We start from the raw sequence: 26,526 nt of genomic DNA on the forward strand, positions 1-26,526 counted from the left end.
CGCTTCATCGCCGGATACGGCAAGATCACTGCTCCTCTCACTTTTTTGTTAAAGAATGACTCTTTTAGATGGATGGATGAAGCCACTATAGCCTTTGAAAATCTGAAAGCAGTAATAACGACGGCTCACATTCTAGCGCTACCGAACATCACCAAAAAGTTCATTGTGGAATGTGATGCGTCGGGAGTTGGCATAGGAGCTGTACTAATGCAATAGTAAGGCTTTATCACAAAAATCTCAGCAATTATCGACTTACGAGAGTGAGATGTTGGCAATTCTGCATGTGGTAACAAAGTGGAGGCCGCCTTATTTAATTGGTAAGCAATTCATTATCCGAACCGATAAAAGGAGCCTTCCATACTTTATAGGACAGCATATTCACACTCTGGCACAGTAGAGATAGGTCACAAAATTGCTAGGGTATGGCTATAAAATTCAATATAAGAAAGGAACAGAAAATAGAGTGGCAAATACACTATCACACTAACCCGATACTACTGAGCTTGTAGCCTATTCTTTACCTATATTTCCTTTTCTTGACCAGCTAAGGTATGCATGTACATCTGACCTAAATATTTTGAGATTGTTACAAGAGGTGCTGGATGATCCGAAGCACCATCTAGAGTTGGAGAATCGAGGTAGTTTGCTACTGGACCGCGGATGTATTTGGGTGCCCGCAAATGATGTATTGCAGCAGAAATTGTTGGAGCACTTTCACAAAACTCCAAAGGCTGGTCATGAGGGTGTCTTGAGGACTTATAGAAGGATATCTTAGAGTTGCACGTGGCTAGGATTGAGCCGAGATGTGAGGAGTTTTGTCTATGCTTGCGAAGTTTGTCTAATAGGTTCTGATACCAATTTGATGAGGTCTGATACCAAATTGATAGGCTCTGATACCAATTTGATAGGCTGTGATACCAATTTAATGTGCTCTGATACCAATTGTTAAGCTTTGATACCAAATTGATGGGTTCTTGTACTCAAAGATCGGTTACGGAATAATTCTTTAAGATCTGAATATATTGTAAGTAGTCCGTCAAACTGTGGGAAAATATTCGTCAGATATTCTTCGATAGTCATAAAATTACGAAACCAATTGGGTTAGATCTGTCACTTCCTAATCTACAACTTTATTATTTACGCCCTTCACAGATTGGGACTGAAACTGGGATGAAAACACGAAAGAACGTGGGTGATAATGGTGGTGACATGTGGAGTGGACGTTGGGGTTACGAATGGTTATGAAGATGAGGGTGGATTGTGGATGTGATTAAGGAAAGTAGACAAAGGGAACGAAGTGGTCGAGATCCCAAAGAAGAGGGGTGACTCGACAGACGAGGAAGATTAGAAGTTAGGAGAAACTTTGCCAATGGTAGAGGTGGAAGGATGGTGAAGAGGGAGGAGGGAGAAGTTTAGAGAGAAGATAGGAGGTAAGAAATCAATAATCCAATTCCATAATGAAGTTGGCTGCCATCCACATATTTATACAGGCTTGCCAACAAGTTCTAAAACAATATGAAACCTTAACAAACCAACTAAATCAGTATTACTTATCTTCTCCGATTACCTCTCAGATTAAACTTTCATTTTGTCATAGATAAATTCAGAATCTAGAGAAGTCATAAATATCAAAGTTGTAAATTTGGAGGCTGGCAATATGAAACCTTAACAAACCAACTAAATCAGTATTACTTATCTTCTCTGATTACCTCTCAGATTAAACTTTCATTTTGTCATAGATAAATTCAGAATCTAGAGAAGTCATAAATATGAAACCTTAACAAACCAACTAAATCAGTATTACTTATCTTCTCCGACTACCTCTCAGATTAAACTTTCATTTTGTCATAGATAAATTCAGAATCTAGAGAAGTCATAAATATCAAAGTTGTAAATTTGGAGGCTGACGACCTTATTCAACTAGTTTGATATTATTTCGATATGTGTAGAATATTTTACAAATATTTTCCCGAAACTGCATAGAGTTAGCTAGCCTCTATAAATATGTGAATTACAACCAACTATAAATATGCGAATGGCAACCAACTTCAGAATGCTATTGGATTCTTGATTTCTTGCCTCCTATCTTCTCTCTAGACTCCTCCCTCCTTCCTCTTTACCATCTTTCCACCTCTATCGTTGGCAAGGTTTCTCCTCGCTTCTAATCTCCCTCGTCTGTTGAGTCACCCCTCTTTTGTGGGATCTTGACCACTTCGTTCCCTTCGTCTACTTCCCTTAATCACTTCCACAATCCACCCTCATGTCCATACCCATCCATAACCCTAACATTCACTCCACCCGTCACCACCATCACCCACGTTATTCCATATTTTCGTCCCTTCTACGGTTCGAATCTGCGAAGGGTGTAAATACAAAAGTTTTAGATCAGGAAGTTACTGATCCAACCTAATTGATTTGGTAATTTTCTGACTACTAGAGAATATCTGAAGAATATTTTTCCATAATTGCATGGACTGCTTCATACAATAAATTTAGACCTTAAGGAATTGTTCCGTAGCCGATCTTTTAGTTCAAGATCTCATCAAATTGGTATTAGAGCCTATCAATTAGTATTAGAGCCTATCAATTTGGTATCAGAGCTTATCATTTGGTATCAAAGCCTATCAAGTGGTATTAGAGCCTATTAAATTGGTATCAGAGCCCTATCAATTGGTATCAGAGCCCTATCACGAACCGATACCCCACAGGTCTAGGTGTGTCATATAAGTGCCAATGATCAACTCCTACCTATGCCTTCACATCATCCCCCACCTCCATTACAAAACCCAAGACCGACGGTGGTGGAACCCGAGAGGCGTAGTATGGCATCGGTGCGCTTCGTCGATGAGAAGGATTGGCACTATGAGGATGAGGGTGATCCCGATGGAGATGGTGATGGACGTGCTCGACGATTTAGAGAAGGTGATCAATATGCTCAAAGGATCTTTCGCGAACTCGATAACGCTATTCGGTGGAGAACCGCACGCTTGGACTTTCCAAAATTCCAAGGCGGTGATCTAACGGACTGGGTGTTTCAAGTTGAACAATATTTTGATTGTCAAGGTACAGCGGAAGATGCAAAAGTCTAGATGGCAAGCTTTCACCTCCAAGGAACGGTATTGCATTGGTATAGATCGGTTATTTGTGATGGTGGATTTACCGGATGGGCTGAATTTTATAGAAGGATTACACGCAGATTTGGGACAGCAGCATATAAAGATTTTGCTACCACATTAAGCAAGATGGTTCAGAGGACTATCGTCTTGGAGTACCAAGCTGAGTTTGAAAGAGTTAGTAGTCGTTGTGAGCCACTGTGGCCCGAACGGACATTGATGAGTACATTTATTTCAGGTCAGTGGGAGGAGATATAAGCGGAGGTACTAGAACCCCCGTTCAAACTCTCACACCTGCCCAGGTGGAGGAGCGAAAAGTGAAAGGCCTCTACTTTCAACGTGATGAGTGTTTCACCCCCGATCATCGGTGTTCTAAACTGATCGGGAGTGTGATACTTATCGATGGTCCTAAGGAGGATGATGAGGTTGTTGATAATGGAGAGTGTCCAGAGGAGACCCATGAGGAGACCGTTGAGGAGGGCATGGAGGAAGATATCCAAGTTAAAATATCAATGCATGCATATTCGGGTACTTCCGCGCCGAGGACTTTATGAATAAACACACTCGTTAGAAAGCATTGTGTGCACAACCTCATCGATTCAGGGAGTACACAACTTTCTAGATGAGAGGCTAGTGAGGAGATTGGGCTTGGATGCTGAACTAACCACGGGATTTGACGTTGCTATTAGAGACGGCACAAAGCTTAGGGCAAAGAGCTTGTGTCTTCGGGTCGGTATATGGGTACAAGGACACGACATCATTATGGACTTGTATCAGTTGGTGCTATAAGGAGTGAACATTGTCCTCAGTGCTTAGTGGTTACAGAGTTTGTGACCCGTCACATTTAATTTATGGAGCATGTGGATGAAATATAAATAAGGAAACAAAGATGTGTGTCTTGATGGCGTTCGATCTTCACTGATTCCAACGATGCAGCCTATGGTGGGGCTGCCTTATGCGTATGATTTGGCCTATCTTTTTCAGTTAGGACCAGTAAGAGATGAGCCTCAAACGGTCAGATATTACCATTGAATTGTCTAATTTATTAGATAACTTTTCTGGACTGTTTGAGGAGCCACAAGAGTTGCCACCGAGGAGAGTGGCGGACCATCGCATAGAGATTGTTCCCGGGGCTACACCAGCGAACATGAGGCCTTATCGGTATCCACATGTGCGAAAATAAGTTATCTCAAAGATAATAGCCAAGATGTTGGAGCAAGGCCTCATACAATTAAGTCATAGCTCATACTCATCCCCCGTACTTTTGGTGTGAAGAAAAGACGGGACATGACATTTCTGTATCGACTATCGAGCACTAAACGCTATTACCATCAAAGACTGGTATCCCATTCTAGTTATCGAGGAGTTGCTGGACGAGCTTGCAGGGACGACTATATTTAGTAAGCTTGACTTGAGGGCCGGGTATCATCAATTTAGAGTTCACTCAGCGGATGTGCATAAAACTGTATTTCGGACTCCGAACGGGCATTACGAGTTCCGAGTGATACCTTTTGGTCTCACCAATGCTCCAGCTACCTTTCAAGGTCTCATGAATGATATATTTTGACCTCTCTTGCGAATGTATGTCTTGGTATTTTTTGACGATATTTTGATATATAATAGGACTTAAATAGAGCATTGGCGGCATTTGGAGGATGTGCTGAATTTGTTGAAGCAAAACCACTTGAAGATCAAGAAGTCCAAGTGCCTATGGGGAGTACCAAAGGTGAAGTATTTAGGCCACATCATTTCAGCGGATGGTGTAGCGGCGGTAGATCCACAAAAGGTTGCATGCATGACCGCTTGGCGTATTCCTACTACTATTGTAACGCCTCCGCCCGGCACGGACACGTGCACGCCCACGCGCCCACACGGCACGCGCGACGCACGCGACAGGTCAGGCGGGGCCCGTCACGCACAGATACACTCCTGTGCACATACAATCATGACATCATCAAAAACACCTGCTAACATATCCATGATCACATAATCCATCACCAAATAAATCATACTCTTAACCAAATAAACCTGTTAACATATGAATATCAAAATACACAATAATACACACTAGACCGCTACATAATCTGGCAGGACCCACACAGGCCACAACAAACCATCAAGATACAACTAAACAACTGATACAAGAGTACACCATGATTCGACCTGTATTATATAAATCATCGTCTAATACAAAAGAGTACAAATATCAAATACTGGTACAACTCAATTTCTATATAAACTATCATCTACGCCATCTCGCATCTATAGCTCACCTCATCATCACTCTAAAATATCTTCTCAAGTCGCTATCACGTACCACATATCTGAGGGGTTAGAAAAGAAATAAAGAGAGTCATGAGCAAAAGGCTCAGTGAATAGACCTTACCCCGAATCAGTGAAGCCAAACAGAGAGTAAATCATGTACTGAATAATATGAATCAGAAAGAGTATCATGTCATGAATGAGTATATGAATGTATCCTCAATAATATATAAATGAAAAGAAGATAACATGTCATAATTGATAAAAGTATATAATCCTCGACCATGAGTAAACAACTCTCCATGTCATCTATCATCATAACTCTCTCTCAAATATGATACATGATGCATGCCGATCATGACTATGCTATGATATCAAATGCAACCATATATGATGCATATTGACCACTCGATAATCAGGTAATCAGATGATAATGAAATTATATGCATTTCTCAACATCTCAATCATCAATGTCATCTCTATATGTCATCATCATACTAGACCACTGTGCACAGTCAACACCCGGTACCCGGTCTCAACATCATGCCCGAAGGCTCAGAGCATACTCTGCCATCCGCAAGGAGTATCTCAAATATAACCATACCCTGCCATCCGCTAGGGTATCAACATCCATCCAGACCGGGCACCCTTCTAGCTGATAGAAATCTCGTGAGGATAACTCGCCACATATGCCCTGGCGAACGGCATGTGTCCGAATGTCTGCTGCGCACACAGACTAACGACCTCGGACGTAAGGCCAACAGGATCGCGACCATGTCGAGCGATCAATCATCCACCAAGCGCGTCCTAACCCTCGCGCCCACTCGGGTATCCTCACGCTTTCTATCAACTATCCTATCAATCACATTTCATGCTTTCCTTTTTAAATGACAAATCATATGCATATATCCAGTACAATAACAAGTCAATGCATAACCGGAATTTAGGTGGAATAGGAATCAAGAGCAAAATGATGTAATGCAAACTCCAACCATGTACCTAACACATGCATACTCATGCTAATCTATCACATCCATACTCATGATAGAAATCATCCCGACATAAAACCATAACAGCATAATCATCTCCAATCATCTCTATATATCACCAATGTACTCATATCCCAGATCAGTCTAATCAAGTGCATGATAAAATATGCTCGACTGAAATCATCTCTATATAAAGTCATATAATCATGCTGGAGGCCAAAATATGCATGTACATAATATACAATATATCCTAATTTGAAAAAGGGATCTAGGGGATAAGACTACTCACACTGATCAGAAGATACAAACCACGTATCCCTTACATCCGCCCATCAACCGTGTGACACTTCTCGCTAGCAAGGACAACGGGGTCTCAAATAAGGGGTTCGGGATCTGAAAATATTTAAGTAACATAAAGTTAGTTGTTTATCCCATTATAATCCGTTCGAGTAAAATATGATGATTTATTAGATTTTAGAATTTCTACTTAATTTTATAATTGGCTAGATTTTTATTATAAATAAAATATAAATATAGATAAAAGCCTAATTATAATTAAATTATATCTTGATTAATTGGGGATTATGTAGTCATTATCTTATTTGTTACAAACTAATAATGTATAACAAATTAATAGAATTACTAAAAATGTAGATCATAAGAATATTAGAATATAAATCTAATAATTATAATTTACAAATCTATCTATTAATCTAATAGATATGTAAATAAATAAATAAATATAAGTATTACATATATTTATACCTAATTAATCATTAATGATAAAAATTATCATTAATAAAATTATATTGAAGGATATATAATATTATTAACATAGTTCATGTCTAAATAATCTATTTACATTAATTAAGAAGAAAAATACCTAAATAAATAACCTAAATAAACTAATTAATTAATAAATTAAACACATCTGCCATCAGTGCTGGGCTCGGTCTGCTACAGTGCTGGGCCGAGCCCAACACTGTGCAGAAAGAAAGAGAAGGAGCTGAGGAAGAAGGAGAAAAAGAAAGAAAGAAAGAAGGAAAGAAAGAAGAAGAAGAAGAAGAGGAAGAAGAAGAAGAAGAAGAAGAAGAAGAACAGAAGAGAAAGAGAAGAAAGAGGGGAGGTGAGGGAGGCGGTTGCGGACCCGGGCCGGCGGGGAGGGCACCGGCCGCTGCTGGCCAGCCAGCGGCCGGCCTCTCGCCGGTGGCTCGGCTCCGACAAGCCCACCCTCGGGCAAGAGAGAGAGAGAGAGAGAGAGAGAGAGAGAGAGAGAGTGAGAGAGGAGCTCACCGGCGCTCGTGGAGGTGGCGACGGCGACGACCGGCCTCGGCGAGAGAGAGAGAGAGAGAGATATAGAGAGAGAGCCTCGAGAGAGAGAGAGAGAGATAGAGAGAGATTTAAAGAGAGAGAGAGGGAAGGCGGTGGAGTAGGAGTAGTGGCGGCGCCGGGGCCCGCCGGGGCCCACCGCGGCCAGCTGGCCGCAGCCAACTGGCTGCGGCAGCGGCTGCAGGCGCGTGGCGCCCCACCAAGCTGCATGAGCAGCTGGCATGGGCACGAGGCCGGCCACAGTGTGGCCGGTCGCGTCGTGCCCATGAATTTTTTTTTTTTTTTTTTTTTTTTTTTTTTTTTTTGGATTGGGTTGTTACAACTATCACCGGATTGAGAGGATTTTAGGGGCTGACAAAATATTATCGACACTTTATCGTCGGATATGGCAAGATCACTACTCCTCTCACTTTTTTGTTGAAGAATGACTCTTTTAGATGGACGGATGAAGCCACTTCAGCCTTTGCAAAATTGAAAACAGCAATGACGACGGCACCCGTTCTAGCGCTACCGGACTTCACTAAAGAATTCATTGTGAAATGTGATGTGTCGGGTGTTGGCATAGGAGCTGTATTAATACAAGAAGGACGTCTCATTGCCTATCTTAGCAAAGCTTTATCACAAAAATCTCAGCAATTATCGACTTATGAGATAGAGAGATGTTGGCAATTCTGCATGTAGTGACAAAATGGAGGTCTTATTTGATTGGTAGGCGATTCATTATCCGAACCGATCAAAGGAGCCTTCCATACTTTATGGGACAACGCATACACACTCCAACACAGCAATGATGGGTCACAAAATTATTGGGGTATGATTATGAAATTCAATATAAGAAGGGAACGAAAAATAGAGCGGCGGATGCGCTATCGCGCCAACCCGATACCACCTAGCTTGCAGCCTATTCATCTCCTACATTTCCTTTCCTTGATGAGCTGAGGTATGCATGTACATCTGACCTAGATATTTTGAGATTATTGCAGGAGGTGATGGATGATCCGGAGCGCCATCCCGAGTTGAAGAATCGAGGTGGTTTGCTACTGGATCGCTGATGCATTCGGGTGTTAGAGTGCATTGGTTCGGTTGCATATTGTTTAGAGCTGCCGGAGGGGTCAAGAGTGCACCCTGTCTTTCATATTTTATTGTTAAGAGAGCGTATTAGAGATCATGAGATTGTTGGATCGATTATACTGGAGCCATTGAAGGAGATAGAGATCATAGAGCCAATTCGAGTACTTGCTAGACGTCGACGACGACGTGGTACCAGATTGGAGATAGAGATTCTAATTGAGTGACTTGGCAAGCCATCTGATGAGGCGATGTAATAACCCAAAAAAAATATTTGGTATTGCATGGCACGAACTCATGCCATGTAGGTTGTGGGCGCATGTTGAGGGCGCCACGTGCACCCACAACCGTCGGCCCGGCCAACCACGCCGGGCCGCCCTTCCCCTTCTTCACCGCCTTCCCTTTCTCTCTTTAAATCTCTCTCTCTCTATCTATCTCTCTCTCGATCTCTCTCACTCTACTCTCTCTCTCCACTCTCTTTCGCATTGCTTCCTCTCCTCATTGCCAACGTCGGCCCGCTACCGCTATCGCCATGCTACGGTAGGTGAGCCTTCTCCTAGACGGACAGCCAAATCGAGGTACTCAATCAAGGCATTGGGCAGTACTTGATGTGATTTGTCGGAGAGAGGCCGAGATGATGGTTGGAGTTCTTACCGTGGACGGAGTGGTCTTACAATACCGCCTACCACAGTAGCATTGACATAACTCCATTTGAGGTAGTGTATGGATGCACGGCTCTAACCTTACATGTTTATGATCTAGTGGCATCTGTAGATCGGACAGAGGTGAACTTAGCCTTGATGGATAGAGATGCCACATTGAGGAGGATGCATGCTGATAAACTTAGTCAGGATCTTTTCTTATTACATTAGTTGTTTATTTTCATTAAAATAAAATTCCTGTAGGTCGCGTTCGAACGCAGGTGGAGTCGCATTCAAACGCTTGTGAACCCTTATGAACGATTATGAACGCCTTGTGAACGCCCACGTTTGTGAACGCCCACGTTTGTGAACGCCTTGTGAACATGTTTGTGAATGCCCGCGTTCGAACCGCTTGTGAACTCCTGTGTCGCGTTCGCAAATCCAGAGAAGGGCTTTTTGAGTGCGTTCGAACGCGATCGGGTGCATTCGAACGCGATCGACGGGAATCCTCTAGAATTAGGGTTTCATATTGTTCTAGGACTCGTTGGCTAGCCTCTATAAATATTTGGATGGTAACCAACTTCATATTGCTATTGGATTCTTGATTTCTTGCCTCCTATCTTCTCTCTAGACTCTTCCCTCTTCACCATCATTTCACATCTACTGTTGGCAAGGTTTCTCTTCGCTTCTAATCTCCCTCGACTGTCGAGCCACCCCTCTTCTTTGGGATCTCGACCACTTCATTCTCTTCATCTACTTCCCTTAATCACTTCCACAATCTACCCTCATCTCCATACCCATCCATAACCCTAACATCCACTCCACCTGTCACCACCACTATCATCCACGTTATTCCGTATTTTCGTTCCTACTACAATTCGAATCTATGAAGGGCATAAATACAAAAGTTGTAGATTATAAAGACACGGATCCAACCCAATTGGTTTCGTAATTTTCTAACTATCAGAGAATATCTGAAGAATATTTTCCACAGTTGTGCGGACTACTTCCTACAATAAATTCAGATCTTAAGGAATTGTTCCGTAGCCGATCTTTTGGTTCTAGATCCCATCAATTTGGTATCCGAGCTTTAACAAATTGGTATCAGAGCCTTAACACGTGCTCACCGTAAACTTACTCAAAACCATATAAGGCAAGTTTATGATCACACCCATAGGGAGTAGGAGTTTGACATCAGCAGTTGAGTGTTTGTAAGGGTGCAACTGTATCGACAGGTGACCTTATGTCCGATGCGTAACCAAAAGTTAGCACATCACTACTTTGGTCTATTTCGGGTGTTAGAGCGTATTGGTTCGGTTGCATATCGTTTAAAACTACCGGAGGGGTTGATAATGCATCCTATTTTCCATGTTTCATTGCTAAGGGAACGCATTGGAGATCATGAGATTGTTGGATTAGTTCTACCGAAGCCATTGGAGAAGATAGAGATCGTAGAGCCAATTCATGTACTTGTTAGACGTCGATGACGACATGGTACTAGATTAGAGATGGAGATTCTAATTGAGTGGCTTGTCAAGCCATTTGATGAGGCAACTTGGGAGTTAGAGACTAATATTTTGGAGTGTTTCCCTGACTTTACACCATGAGGGCAAGGTGGGGGAAGCGTAGTGTGCTGATACATTTAGTTAGGATCTTTTCTTACCACATTAGTTATTTATTTTTATTAAAATAAAATTTCTATAGGTTGCGTTCGAACGCAGGAAGGGTCGCGTTCGAACACCCTTGCGAACGCCTGCAGCAGGTTAGCAAATACAGCGGACACGAAAAGTATGTTCGAACTCAGTCGAGCAATTTCAAACGCCTACATCGCGTTCGCATATACAGAGAACATCATTTGTGCGTTCAAACGCGATCAGGCGCATTCGAACGTGATCGGCGGGAATCCTCTAGAATTAGGGTTACTTATTGTTATTAGGACTTATTGGCTAGCATCTATAAGTATGTGGATGGCAGCCAAATTCATTATGGAATTGGATTTTTAATTTTTTGCCTCATATCTTCTCTCTAGACTCTTTCTCTCCTCCTTCTTCACCATCCTTCCACCTCTACCATTGGCAAAGTTTCTCTTAACTTCTAATTGTCCTCGTCTGTCGAGCCACCCCTCTTCTTTGTGATCTCGATCACTTCTTCCCCTTTGTCTACATCCCTTAACCACATCCACCATCCATCTTCATCTCCGTACCCATCCATAGCCCTAACATTCACTCCTCCCGTCACCACCACCATCACCCATATTCTTTCATGTTTTCGTCCTAGTTGTAGTTCAAATCTGTATAGGGTATAAATATAAAAGTTGTAGATCAGGAAGTCACAAACGTAAGCCAATTGGTTTTGTAATTTTCTGACTATAGGAGAATATTTGATGAATATTTTTCCACGATTGTGTGAACTAATTTTTATAATAAATTTAGATCTTGAATGAATCATTCCGTAGCTGATCTTTTGGTACCATAACCCATCATCTTACAATACCGCCTACCATAGTAGCATTGGCATAACTCCGTTTGAAGTAGTGTATGGGCGCACGCCTTCGACATTACGCGTTTATAATCTAGTGGCATTTGAAGATCGGACGAAGATGGACTCAACTTTGATGGATAGAGACGCCACATTGAGAAGGTTGTGTGCCCATCTTAAACTGGCTCAAAAGCACACGAAATAAGTTTATGATCTCAATCATAGGGAGTAGGAGTTCGACATCTGTAGTTTGGTCTTTGTAAGGGTGTAACCGTATCGACAGGTAACCTTGCGTCCGATGCGAAACTAGAAGTTAGCATATCGCTACTTCAGTCTGTTTCGGGTATTAGAGCGTATTGATTCGATTGCATATCATTTGGAGCTGCTAGAGGGGTCGAGAGTGCATTCTATCTTCCATGTTTTATTACTGAGGGAGTAGATTGGAGATCATGAGGTCGTTGGATCAGTTCTATCGGAGCCATTGGAGAAGACAGAGATCATAGAGCCAGTTTGTGTACTTGCTATGCGCCGACGACTACATTGTACTAGATTAGAGATGGAGATTCTAGTCGAGTGACTTGGCAAGCCATCCAATGAGGCGACATAGGAGTTGGAGACTGATATTTTGGAGCGTTTTCCTGACTTGTTAGCTTGAGGATAAGGTGGAGGACGCGTGGTGGGCTGATACATTCAGATAGGGTCTTTGAACGCGGTTAGGGGCGTGTTCGAACATATTTGTGAATGCCTGCATCAAATTCGCAAATATAGAGAATGTGAGATGCGCATTTGAACGCCTGCATCGCGTTCACATCGACAGAGAATGTCTTTTATGCGTTCGAACACAATCGACGAGAATCTTCTAGAATTAGGGTTAATAATTATATTTTGGCTTGTTGGCTAGCCTCTATAAAGGTATGGATGGCAACCAAAATCATTATGCTATTGGATTATTGATTTTTTGCCTCCTATTTTCTTTATCTTATCTACCTTAATCTCCCTCCTCCCTCTTCACCAACCTACCACCTCTACCGTTGGCAAGGTCTCTCCTAACTTCTAGTCTCCCTCGTCTATCGAGTCCTCCCTCTTCCTTGGGATCTTTACCACTTCTTCCCCTTCGTATTTATCACTTAAACAACATCACCCATCCACCCTCATCTCTATTACCATCCATAACACTAACATCCACTCCACCCGTTACCACTATCATCATCTGCACCATATCATATTTCGTCTAAGTTGTAGTTCGAAGCTGTGAAGGGTATACATACAAAAAATGTAGATCAGGGAGTTATAGATCGATTCCAGTTAGTTTCGTAATTTTCTATTTATGGAAGAATATTTGCTGAATATTTTCTTTCAATTACATGGACTGCTACTACAAGATCTTGAAGGAATCATTCCGTAGCCTTTCATGAGGCCATATCGATATCCACGTGTGCAAAATGAAATTATCTATATGATGATAGCCGAAATGTCGAAACAAGGCCACATACAACTAAGTCATAGCTTTTACTCATCGCCTGTGCTGTTGGTATGAAAAAAGGACAGGACATGACGTTTTTGTGTCGACTACCGAGTACTAAACGCTATCATCGTCAAGAACCGATATCCCATTCCGGTCATAGAGGAGCTACTGGATGAGCTTGCAGGGGTGACCATATTCAAGAAGCTTGACTTGAGGGTCGGGTATCATCAAATTAGAGTTCTCCTGGCAGATGTCCACAAGACTACATTTCAGACTCTAGATAGGCAATACGAGTTCCAAGTGATGCCCTTTGATCTCACCAATGCTCTAGCTATTTTTCAAGGCCTCATGAATAATATTTTTCGGCTTCTACTGTGAAGGTATGTCTTGGTATTCTTTGACGACATTTTGATGTATAGCAGAACTGAAAAGGTGCATTAGTGGCATTTGGAGGATGTAGTGAATTTGTTGAAGCAAAACCAACTGAAGATTAAGAATTCCAAGTGCCGATGGAGAGTACCACAAGTGGTGTATTTAGGTCACATCATCTCAGTAGAAGGAGTGTTGGTGGAACGTCAAAAGATAACATGCATGACCACTTGGCTGATCCCTACTACTACCACAAGATTGCAAGAATTTTTGGGGCTGATCGAATATTATCACTGCTTCATTGCCGGGTATAGCAAGATCGCTGCTCGTCTCACTTTTTCGTTAAAGGACTCTTTTAGATGGACGGATGAAGCCACTATAGTCTTTAAAAAACTAAAAACAGCAATGAGAACAACACCCATTCTAGCTCTACCGGACTTAACCAAAGAGTTCGTCGTAGAATGTGATGCGTCAGGAGTTGCCATAAAAGCTGTACTAATGCAAGGAGGATGTCCCAAAGTCTTTTATAGCAAGGCCTTATCACAAAAATCCAAACAATTATCGACCAAACAGAGAGAGAGATGTTGACAATTCTGCATGCAGTGACAAAGTGGAGGTCTTATTTGATCGATAAGCGATTCATTATCTGAACCGACCAAAAAAGCCTTTCATACTTTATGGGACAACATATTCACACTCTAGCACAATAGAGATTGGTCACAAATTGCTGAGGTATGATTATGAAATTTAATACAAAAAAGGAAATAGAGCGACGGATGCACTATCACACTAACTCGATACCATCGAGCTTGCGGCCTATTCTTCTTCTACTTTTCCTTTTCTTGACGAGCTGAGGTAGTATGTATGTATATCTGACCTAAATGTTTTGAGATTATTACAGGAGGTGTTGGATGATCCGAAGTGCCATCTAGAGTTGGAGAATCGAGGCAATTTGCTGTTGGACTAGGTGCCCGCAAATAATGGATTGTGGCAGAAATTGTTGGAGTACTTCCACCAAACTTCAGAGGTTGGTCATGAGGGTGTCTTGAGGACTTATAGGAGGATATCTCAGAGTTGCACGTGGCTAAGATTGAGGCGAGATGTGAGGAGTTTTGTTTGTGCTTGCGAAGTCTGTCAAAGGGCTAAGGCAACCACATTGAAACCGGTCGGACTACTACAGCCTCTACCGATATCAGACCATGTTTGGGAAGACATTTCTATAGATTTCATAGAAAATCTTCCATTAGTACGTGGTTATTCCGTTATTTTTGTGGTGGTTGACAGGTTGAGTAAATTTGTGCACTTTTTTACATTTTCACATCCATTTTCAGCTAAGTCGGTAGGTAAAATTTTTATTAGAGATGTTGCTCGGTTATATGGCATGCCACGCACGATTGTCTCAGATAGTGATAATGTATTGATGAGCGACTTTTGGAAAGAGTTTTTCAATTACACTGGACTTGATTGAACTTTAGTTCGTCCTACCATCCACAAACGGACGGCTAAACCGAGGTGTTCAATCGAGGCATTGAGCAATATTTGAGGTGCTTTGTTGGAGAGATGTTGAGGCGATGGTTGAAGTTCTTATCGTGGGCGGAGTGGTCTAATAACACCGCTTACTATAGTAGCATTGGCATGACCCTATTCAAGGTGGTGTATGGGCACACAACTCTGACATTACGCGCTTATGATCCAGTGTTATCTGCAAATCGAACGGAGGTGGACTTAACTTTGATGGATAGAGACGCCACATTAAGGAGGTTGCATGCCTATCTTAAAGTTGCTCAAAGCCGCATGAAGCAAGTTTATGATCGTAGCCATCGCGAGCAGGAGTTCGACATCAGTAGTTGGGTGTTTATGAGAGTACAACCGTATTGACATGTGACCTTACGTTCAATGCAAAACTAAAAGTTAGCACATCGCTACTTTAGTCTATTTCGAGTGTTAGAGAGTATCGGTCCGATTGCATATCTTTTGGAGGTGCCGAAGGGGTCGAGAGTGCATCCTATCTTCTATGTTTCATTGCTGAAGTAGCGGATTGGAGATCATGAGGTCGTTAGATCAGTTCTACAAGAGCCATTGGAGGAGACAGAGATCGTAGAGCTAGTTCGTGTACTTGCTAGGCACCGACGATGTCATGGTACCTGATTAAAGATGGAGGTTCTAGTCAAGTGGCTTGACAAGTCATCCGATGAGGTGACATGGGAGTTGGAGACGGATATCTTAGAGCATTTCTCTGACTTTACACCTTGAGGACAAGGTAGGGGAAGCGTGGTCGGCTAATACACCTTGTTAGAGTCTTCTTATTGGATTAGTTTTTTATTTTCAATAAAATAAATTTTCTATAGGTCACGTTCGAACGCAGTCGGGCACGTTCGAATGCCTGCATCAGGTTCACAAAAATAAATAATACCTTTTATGTATTCAAATGCGATCGGGCACATTTGAACACAATCGGTAGGAGTCCACTAGAATTAGGGTTAATAATTATTATTTTGGCTTGTTGGCTAGCCTCTATTAAGGTATGGATAGCAACCAAAATTGTAATGCTATTGGAATATTTTTTTTTTGCCTCTCTATTTTCTTTCTAGTCTCTCTGCCCTAATCTCCCTCCTCCCTCTTCACCAACCTACCACATTTACTATTAGCAAGGTCTCTTCTAACTTCTAATCTCCCTCGTCTGTGGAGTCCTCCCTCTTCTATGGGATCTCGACCACTTCTTCCCCTTCGTCTTTATCACTTAAACAACATCAATCATTCACCCTCATCTCCATTATCATCCATAACCCAAACATCCACTCCACCATCACCACCACCATCATCTTCACTATATCATGTTTTTGTCAATGTGAAAAATGTAGATAAGGGAGTTACTGATCTATTCCACTTAGTTTCGTAACTTTCTGACTACGAGAGAATATTTAGCGAATATTTTTCCTTGGTTGCGCGGACTGCTTCCTACAATAACTCCAGATCTTGAAGGACTCACTCTATAACCTATCAGAGCCACGAGTGGAGTACTTGGGTCACATAATCTCAATGAGAAGAGTGGAAGCCGATCCAAGCAAGATCAAACACATGGTGGACTGGCCGATTCCCACTAATCCGCGGGAATTGAGGGGATTCCTTGGGTTGACAGGATACTATTGGCGATTCATTACCAATTATGACAAGATCCCTGCCCTACTAACCTCCTTACTTAGAAAAGGAGGGTTTCAATGGACGAGCAAGGCGATGGTGGCTTTCGAAGCATTGAAGATAGCCATATCTACTGCATCAGTTTTAGCGTTGCCGAATTTCAGCAAGCTCTTCGTGGTGGAATGCAATGCCTCGGGTGTAGACATTGGAACTGTTTTGATGCAGAAGAGTAGGCCCATGGCATATATGAGCAAGGTATTGTCAAACCAGTTGTGACAATTATCCACCTATGAGTGCGAAATGGTGACCCTATTTGATTTGCTGATAGTTTACTATCCACACGGACCAGCGTACCTTACCCTACTTCATGGAGCAACGTGTGCAAACCCTGGCACAACAACAGTGAGTCACGAAACTCCTTGGGTATTACTACGAGCTAGTCTATAGAAAGTGGATCGGGAACCGACCCGCCAATGCCCTTTCGCGCCAACCGGACGCAAGTGCGTTCGCTTCCTTTTCAGCGCCGACCTTCCCTTTATTTTTTGATCTGTGGAGAGCTAGTACAGAGGATCGAGTCATGGAGGAGCTCGAGTCAAATATTATGGATCGCTTCCCCAATTTCACACCTTGAGGAAAAAATGGCGAAAGCATGGTGGATTGATATGATTCAGACTTCACTGATGTCGTCTCGAGCATGGATACACCTTAGTCCTTATTATTTTAGTGTTTTATTGAGAGAAAAATAAGATTTCTATAAGTTGCGTTCGAACGCGGGTGGGTACGTTCGAACGCACTTACGAATGCTTGTAGGCTTACACAACTATAGAGAACAAGAATTATGCAATTGAACGTCGCTTCGAACGCAGGTGGGTGCATTCGAATGCTCTTGCGAATGCTTGCAGGCATTCGCAAATACAGAGAACACATTTGGTCTATTTGAACGCGGTCGCCAAAAATCCACTGTTTCTAGGGTTAATAATTGTTATTTTTGAATTGTTTGGTGATAGGTTCTAATACTAATTTGATGGGATCTAGAACCAAAGATAGGCTACGCTAAGATTCCTTCAAGATCTGAATTTATTACCGAAATTAGTCCACGCAATAGTGGGAAACTATTTGTCAGATATACTTCGGTAGTTAGAAAATTACGAAACCAATTGGGTTGGATCCCGAACTTCCTAATCTACAACTTTCGTATTTACGCCCTTCGCAGATTCTAACTATAGCAGGGATGAAAATACAGAATAACGTGGGTGTGGGTGGTGGTGACGGGTGGAGTGGATGTTAGGGCTATGGATGGGTATGAAGACGAAGGGAACAAAGTGGTCGAGATACCAAAGAAGAGGGGTGACTCGACAGATGAGGGAGATTAGAAGCAAGGAGAAACCTTACCAACGGTAGAGGTGGAAGGATGGTGAAGAGAGAGGAGAGAGAGGAGAGAGAAGTCTAGAGGGAAGATAGGAGGCAAGAAATTAATAATCTAATAGCATTACGAAGTTGGCTGCCATCCACATATTTATAGAGGTTAGCCAACAAGTCCAAAAACAATATGAAACCCTAATTCTAGAGGATTTCCGTCGATCGTGTTCCAACGCACTCAAAAAGACCATTCTTTGGATTTGCGAACGCGACACAGACGTTTGAACACGGGAGTTCGAACTCGCCCGATCGCTTTCGAACGCACAATATGCGTTCTCTGTATTTACGAACCTGATGTAGGCATTCACAAGACGTTCAAAAGGGCATTCGAACGCGACTCCACCAGCGTTCGAACGCGACCTACAAGAATTTTATTTTTATAAAAATAAACACCTAATGCAATAAGAAAAGATTCTAACTAAGTATACCAGCCCACCACGCTTCCCCCACCTTGCCCTCAAGGTGAAAAGTTAGGAAAATGCTCCAAGATATCAGTTTCCAACTCCTATGTCGTCTCATCAAATGGCTTGGCAAGCCACTCAACTAGATTCTCCATCTCTAATCTGGTACCATGTCATTGTCGGCGTCTAGCAAGTACTCGAACTGGCTCTACGATCTCTATCTCCTCCAATAGCTATGGTAGAACCGATCCAACAATCTCATGATCTCCAATGCCCCCTCTCAAACTGAAATATGAAAGACAAGGTGCACTCTCAACTCCTCCGGTAGCTCCAAACGATATGCAATCGAACCAATACTCTCCAAAACCCAAAACGAACCAAAGTAGCGATGTGCTAACTTTTGGTTTTGCATTGGACGTAAGGTCACCTGTCGATACGGTTGCACCCTCACAAACACCCAACTGTCGATGTCAAACTCCTGCTCCTTATGACTACAATCATAAACTTGCTTCATGTGGTTTTGAGCAAGTTTAAGATGAGCACGTAACCTCCTCAATGTGGCGTCTCTTTCCATCAATGCTAAGTCCACCTCTGTCCGATCTGCAAATGCCACTGGATCATAAACGCGTAACATCGGAGCTGTGCATCCATACACCACCTCAAATGGAGTCATGCCAATACTGCTATAATAGGCGGTGTTATAAGACCACTCTGCCCATGGTAAGAACTCTAACCATCCTCTCGGCATCTCTCCAACAAAACACCTCAAATACTACTCAATGCCTCGATTAACCACCTCGGTTTGGCCGTCCGTCTATAGATGGTAGGTCGAACTGAAGTTTAATCAAGTCCCCTGCAATCTAAAAAACTTAGTCCAAAAGTCGCTCAAAAAAACACAATCACGATCTAAAACAATCGTGCATGGCATGCCATGTAATCGAGCAATATCTTTAACAAAAATTTCAGCCACAGTCTTGGCTGAAAACGGATGTGACAATGCTTAAAAGTGCACATACTTGTTGAATCTGTCAACCACCATAAAGATAACAGAATAGCAACATACGAGCGGAAGACCCTCTATGAAGTCCATAAAAATGTCTTCCCAAACATGGTCCGATATAGGTAAAAGCTGTAGTAATTCGGCCAGTTTCACGGTGGTTGCATTAGCCCTTTGACAAACTTCGCAAGCACGGACGAAACAACTCACATCCCGTCTCAATCCTAGCCATGTGCAACTCTAAGATATCCTCCTATAAGTCCTCAAGACACCCTCATGACCAGCCTCTGGAGTGTGGTGAAAAAGCTCCAATAATTTCTGCCGCAATTCATCATTTGTAGGCACTCAAATGCATCCACGGTCAGCAGCAAACTGTCTCGATTCTCCAACTCGGTATGGCGCTCCAAATCATCCATCACCTCCTACAACAATCTCAAAATATCTGAGTCAGATGTGCATGCATATCTCAGCTCGTCAAGGAAGGGAAAGGTAGAAGATGAATAGGCTGCAAGCTCTGCGGTATCGGGTTGGCGCGATAGTGCATCCATCGCTCTATTTTCTGTCCCCTTCTTATATTGAATTTCATAATCATACCCCAATAATTTTGTGACCCATCGCTGCTATGCTAGAGTGTGTATACGTTGTCCTATAAAGTATGGAAGGCTCTTTTGATCGGTTCAGATAATGAATCATCTACCGATCAAATAAGGTCTTCACTTTGTTACCGCATGCAGAATTGTCAATATCTCTCTCTCATAAGTCGATAATTGCTGAGATTTTTATGATAAGACCTTACTAAGATAGGCAATGGGACGTCCTTCTTGCATTAGTATAGCTCCTATGTTGACACCCGATGCATCATATTCAACAATGAATTCTTTGATGAAATCAGGTAGCGCTAAAACGGGTGCCGTCGTCATTGCTATTTTTAATTTTTCAAAGGCTGAAATGGCTTCATCCGTCCATCTAAAAGAGTCCTTTTTCAACAAAAAAGTGAGAGGAGTAGCGATCTTACCATATCCGGCGATGAAGCGCCGATAATATCCGGTTAGCCCCAAAAATCCTCTCAATCCAATAGTAGTAGTAGGAATAGGCCAAGCAGTCATACATACAACCTTTTGAAGATCCACCGCTACACCATCAGCTGAAATGATGTGGCCTAAATACTCCACCATTGGTATTCCCCGTAGGCCCTTGGACTTCTTGATCTTCTATTGGTTTTGCTCCAACAAATTCAGCACATCCTCCAAATGCCGCTAATGCCCTATTTAAGTCCTACTATATATCAAAATATCGTCAAAAAATACCAAGACATACCTTCGCAAGAGAGGCCGAAATAAATCATTTATGAGACCTTGAAAGGTAGCTGGAGCATTGGTGAGACCAAAAGGCATCACTCGGAACTCGTACTGCCCGTTCGGAGTTCGAAATGCTGTTTTATGCACATCTGCCGGGTAAACTCTAATTTAATGATACCCAACCCTCAAGTCAACCTTACTAAATATAGTTGCCCCTACAAACTCGTCCAGTAACTCCTCAATAACAAAAATGGGATACCAGTCCTTGACTATGATTAGTGCTCGATAATCGATACAAAAATGCCATGTTCCGTCCTTTTTACGCATCAATAGCACGGGGGATGAGTATGAGCACACAATGCTTTCTAACTAGTCCGTCTACCCGAAATGTCCTCGGCGCGGAACTACCTGAATATGCATGCATCGATATTTCCAGGCGGCGTACTAAGTGCAAACCATCCATCTCGATTTCCCCAATTGGTTTTTACTGCCATCTTTAGAGCCCTATGATTTTGTTCCATCCTCATGGCCTTCTTAAAGGCTTCCTCAAGAGTAGTAGGACATAGAGCACGAACATCCACTTGTATCTCATCCCGCAGCCTTGAAATAAATATACTTATTAATATCCGTTCGAGCCACAATGGCTCACATCGATAAATAACTCTTTCAAACTCAGCTTGGTACTCAAATATAGTAGTCCTTTGAATCATCTTGCTTAATGTGGTAGCAAAATCTTCATATGTTGCTGTCCCAAATCTGCGTGTAATTTTCTTACAAAAATCAGCACATCCGGTAAATCCACCACCACAAATAACCGATCTATACTAATGTAATGTCCTTTCTTGAAGGAGGAAGCTTGCTATCTAGTCTATTGCATCTTCCGCTGTACTTTGACAATCAAAATATTGTTCAACTTAAAACACCTAATCCGTTGGATCACCGCCTTGGAATTTTGGAAAGTCTAAACGTGCGGTTCTCCTCCGAATAGCGTTATCGGGTTCGCGAAAGATCCTATGTTCAGGTCTAAACCTTTGTGCATATTAATCACCTTCTCTAAATCTCCGAGCACGTCCATCACAAACTCCATAGGGATCAACCTCATCCTCAAAGTGCCAATCCTTCTTATCGACGAAGCGCACCAGTGCCGCTGTTCCACCACCGCTAGTCTTGGGTTTTGTAACGGAGGTGAGGGATGATGGGAAGGCATAGGTAGAAGGGGATCATTGACACTCATATGACGCACCTGGACTTATGGGGTATCGGTTCGATAACGTCCCACCGCTGGTCCTTCTTGAAACTCAGTTCGCCGTCGAGGAGATGACAAACCCAATCGATTCATGACATATTCTTTGAATTCATTGTGATCCTTTTGTATGTTGTCAACTCTATGCAACAATGTTTGGAACATGCCCCTTAGTTCATCCAAATTCGAACCCATGGACGTTGGTTGACTTAGTCCTGCCGTGGTCCCTCCAAAGGAATCGGTCACATGGTTAGGATCATCATGCATTTAGTCCTCCCTTGTCGGTGTGCTCTCCATAGGTCTCCTTATTGATGCCATCTTTCTTATTTCAACCGTTAATGGAGGTCTGAGATTCGCCTCCTTTGATACCAAATGAAAAGCTCTGATGCCAAATGATAGGCTCTGATGCCAAATGATAGGCTCTGATACCAAATTGATAGGCTCTGATACCAAATTGTTAGGCTCTAATACTAATTTGATAGGATCTGGAACCAAAGATAGGCTACGGTAAGATTCCTTCAAAATGTGAATTTATTACAAGAATCAGTCCGCGCAATCGTGAGAAAATTTTCATCAGATATTCTTCGATAGTCCAAAAAATACGAAATCAATTGGGTTGGATCCGTAACTTCTTAATCTACAACTTTTGTATTTACATCCTTCACAGATTCTAACTATAGCATAGACAAAAATACAGAATAATGTGGGTGATGGTGGTGGTTACGGGTGGAGTGGATGTTAGGGTTATAGATGGATATGAAGATGAGGGTAGATTGTGGAAGTAATTAAGGGAAGTAGACGAAGGGAACAAAGTGGCCGAGATCCCAAAAAAGAGGGGTGACTCGACATATAAGGGAGATTAGAAGCGAGGAGAAACCATGCCAACGGTAGAGGTGGAAGGATGGTGAAGTGGGAGGAGGGAAAAGTCTAAAGGGAAGATAGGAGGCAAGAAATTAAGAATCCAATAGCATTATGAAGTTGGCTGGGATCTACATATTTATAGAGGCTAGCTAACAAGTCTTAAAAAAATATGAAACCCTAATTCTAGAGGATTCCCGTCGATCGTGTTCGAACGCGCCCGATCGCGTTCGAACGCACTCAAAAAGCCCCTTCTCTGGATTTACAAACGCAACACAGGCATTCAAACTCGCCCAACCGCGTTCGAACGCATAATATACGTTCTCTGTATTTGAAAACCTGATGTAGGTGTTCACAAGGGCGTTCGAACGCAACTCCACCTGCGTTCGAACGCGACCTACAGGAATTTTATTTTATTGAAAATAAACACCTAATGCAATAAGAAAAAGATCGTAACTAAGTGTATCATTTGGTTAGCCTCTTAAGGTATGGATGGCAACTAAAAAGAGGATATTGGATGAATTTAGTTTTTGCCCTCATCTTCTTCTTCTCCTTCTCTCATTCCCTCATCCCTCAGCTTCACCGCTTCTAGCCTCTCTCGACTGGCCACTCATAGTAGTCCCTTAGGGGTGACCCACTCCTCCTTCAAATCTCTCTCTACCCTCACCCTAACTCTTTTCATTATCCATAATCCTTCCACCAGCACTTTACTCACTGGTGCCACACAATTACTGCCGACGTACCACCTCCATAATTGATACAATTCGGATTTCACCAATGTCGTTTCGAGCACGCATACACTTTAAGGGTGTCTTTGTTTCTTATTTTAATGCTTAATTTCTAAGAAAATAAGTTTTCTTTAAGTCTTCGAACCGTTCGAACGCGATTGTGAACGCCTATATCACGTTCGCACATCCAGAGAGTGTGAATTGTGCATTCGAATGCTGCGTTAGAACGCGCTGTGAACGTCTGCATCACGTTCGCAAATCCAGAGAAGTAGGAAACAGGTGAGTTCGGATGCGCGTTCAAATGCCTACATCGTGTTCGCAAATCCAAAGAAGAGCGAACTAGGTGCGTCGAACTCCATCGGGCGCGTTCGAACACAGTCAGCAAAAATGTATTGTTTAAGGTTAATTTTGAATTGTTAAAATATGTGGAGGGCAACCAGTTAGTGATTATTAATGAATTGAGTTTTTGTCTTGCCTCCTTCGTCTTCTTCGCTCTCGTTCTCTCGATCCCCGGCGACGCCGCTTCTAACCTCTTTCGACCGGCCAATCACCCTAGTTCCTTAGGGGTGGCCCTCTCCTCCCCTTCTTTCAATCTATCCAACACTTACCCTAACCCTTCCATCAACCATAACCCTTCCACCACTACTTTTCACCGGTGCCACCCCATTAACGTCGGTCTACCACCAACCACCCATCATCTAGGATCTCATTTCTCTATCTACGGATCCTGATCAAACCCCCTAACGTTCATCCACTAATCGGACGATATCTCGAGATCCCCATATCCGATTCGCCTAAAACTTAATTTGTTGGAAAGCTCTTTTCTAGGGGTACAACATATCCATATTTCATGTCGATCCAACGATAGTATCCTTCGAGATCTATTTACAAAGTTCTGTGCTAGAATTAGTTTAGATTTGAGAATTGGAAGAGATCGAACCTTAGCCAAATGGAGAGATCGTATCAAGCTAGTATCAAAGCCACCATTCCTCGGACACGTGCTTCCTATGACGACAACCAAAGCCGTGGTTGCACGGCGAGATGATGAAGAAGAGATTCTCCCAATAGAGGAGAGGGAAACGGTTGCGGGGACTTCCACCCGGGAAATCGCCCGATCTAATCAGAATACGAAAAAACCTAGTGTTCAAGCCGTGTTGGGGTCTCTTTCCGAACAAATGGCCATCAACAACCAGATGATGAAAGAGATGATGCGGGAATTACGGGCGACAAGGGAAGCCATGGTCCAAAAGACCACGGTTGGGGCATACCAAGAGGAATTTGAGAGGATAAGTAGCAGCTGTTATCCCCTATGGACGGATTAGCAACTTCGCAGCACCTTCATCTCCAGGCTGCGGAGAGATATACAAGCCGATGTAAGGGCTTTAAGGCCTAGAACCTTAAAAGAGGCCTTCGAAGATATGGTGCTCGTGGAAGACAAACACAGGGTCATAAAGTTACACCTGAAACAGAGTTGGATGAGCCAAGGAAGTCGCAATTCGGTTCAACCAACCATAGCGGCAAGAAATATTACCGGAGTATCAAGAACCGCTACTGCAATGGTGCCTCCTCGAGCACCCCTAAAGCCATCCCAAGATGTGAAGTTGATACACTTAGTTAGAATCTTTTCTTATTGCATTAGGTATTTATTTTCATTAAAATAAAATTCCTGTAGGTCACGTTCGAACGCGACTCCTTTCTTATTGCATTAAGTATTTATTTTCATTAAAATAAAATTCATGTAGGTCACGTTCGAACGCTGGTGGAGTCGCGTTCGAACGCCCTTATGAACGCCTCGATGGGAATCCTCTAGAATTAGGATTTCATATTGGTTTAGGACTTGTTGGCTAGCCTCCATAAATACGTGGATGGCAACCAACTCCATAATGCAATTGAATTCTTGATTTCTTGCCTCCTATCTTCTCTCTAGATTCCTCCCTCCTCTCTTTTCACCATCCTTCCACATCTACCGTTGGTAAGATTTCTCTTCGCTTCTAATCTCCCTCGTCTGTCGAGTCACCCCTCTTTTTGGGATCTCAACCACTTCTTTCCCTTTGTCTACTTCTCATAATTACTTCCATAATCCACCCTCATCTTCATACCCATCCATAACCCTAACATCCACTCTACCCGTCACCACCACCATCACCCATGTTATTTTGTATTTTCGTCCCTGATACAATTCGAATCTATGAAGAGCATAAATACGAAAGTTGTAGATTAGAAAGTTACGGATCTAACCCAATTGGTTTCGTAATTTTATGACTAACGCAAGACCCACACAGACTATAACAAACTATTAGGGTACAACTACAACAACTAACACACTAGTATAAAATAATGACTTGTATTATACAAATCATCGTATGATACGGAAGAGTACAAAAATATCCATTAACTATACAACTCAATTTCTATATAAACTATCTTATATATCATCTCACATCTATAGCTCACTTTATCTTTACCCTAAAATATCTTCTTCGGATATCTCAAGTCGCTATCACATACCATATATCTAAAGGGGTTAAAAAAGAAATAAAGAGCGTCATGAGTTAAAGACTTAGTAAATAGACCTTATCCCAAATCAATAATGCCAAATGGAGAGTAAATCATATACTAGATAATATAAATTAGAATGAAGTATCATATCATAAATGAGTATATAAATATATCATCAATAATATATAAATGTATGGTAGATATTATGTCATACTTGATCAAATATATAAT

General features: G+C 42.3%; 1 protein-coding gene across 2 annotated transcripts in view; it reads right to left on the reverse strand.

Moving 5' to 3' along the window:
• Positions 1-5,171: 5,171 nt before the first annotated feature.
• Positions 5,172-26,526, reverse strand: part of LOC140763225 (uncharacterized) — a 35,176-nt gene continuing 13,821 nt past the window's right edge. Inside the window, exons 12-13 of one of the 2 annotated variants that reach the window (XM_073101316.1) lie at positions 6,654-6,757; positions 5,172-5,437 (exon numbers count right to left, since the gene is read on the reverse strand). The gene's annotated coding sequence lies outside the window, so the exon portion shown is untranslated. The remainder of the gene's footprint in view (positions 5,438-6,653; positions 6,758-26,526) is intronic. The other variant, XM_073101317.1, reaches the window with a different exon arrangement.

Source organism: Typha angustifolia, chromosome 7, assembly GCF_048772165.1.
Source record: "Typha angustifolia cultivar Huaian chromosome 7, ASM4877216v1, whole genome shotgun sequence".
Taxonomy (NCBI): domain Eukaryota; kingdom Viridiplantae; phylum Streptophyta; class Magnoliopsida; order Poales; family Typhaceae; genus Typha; species Typha angustifolia.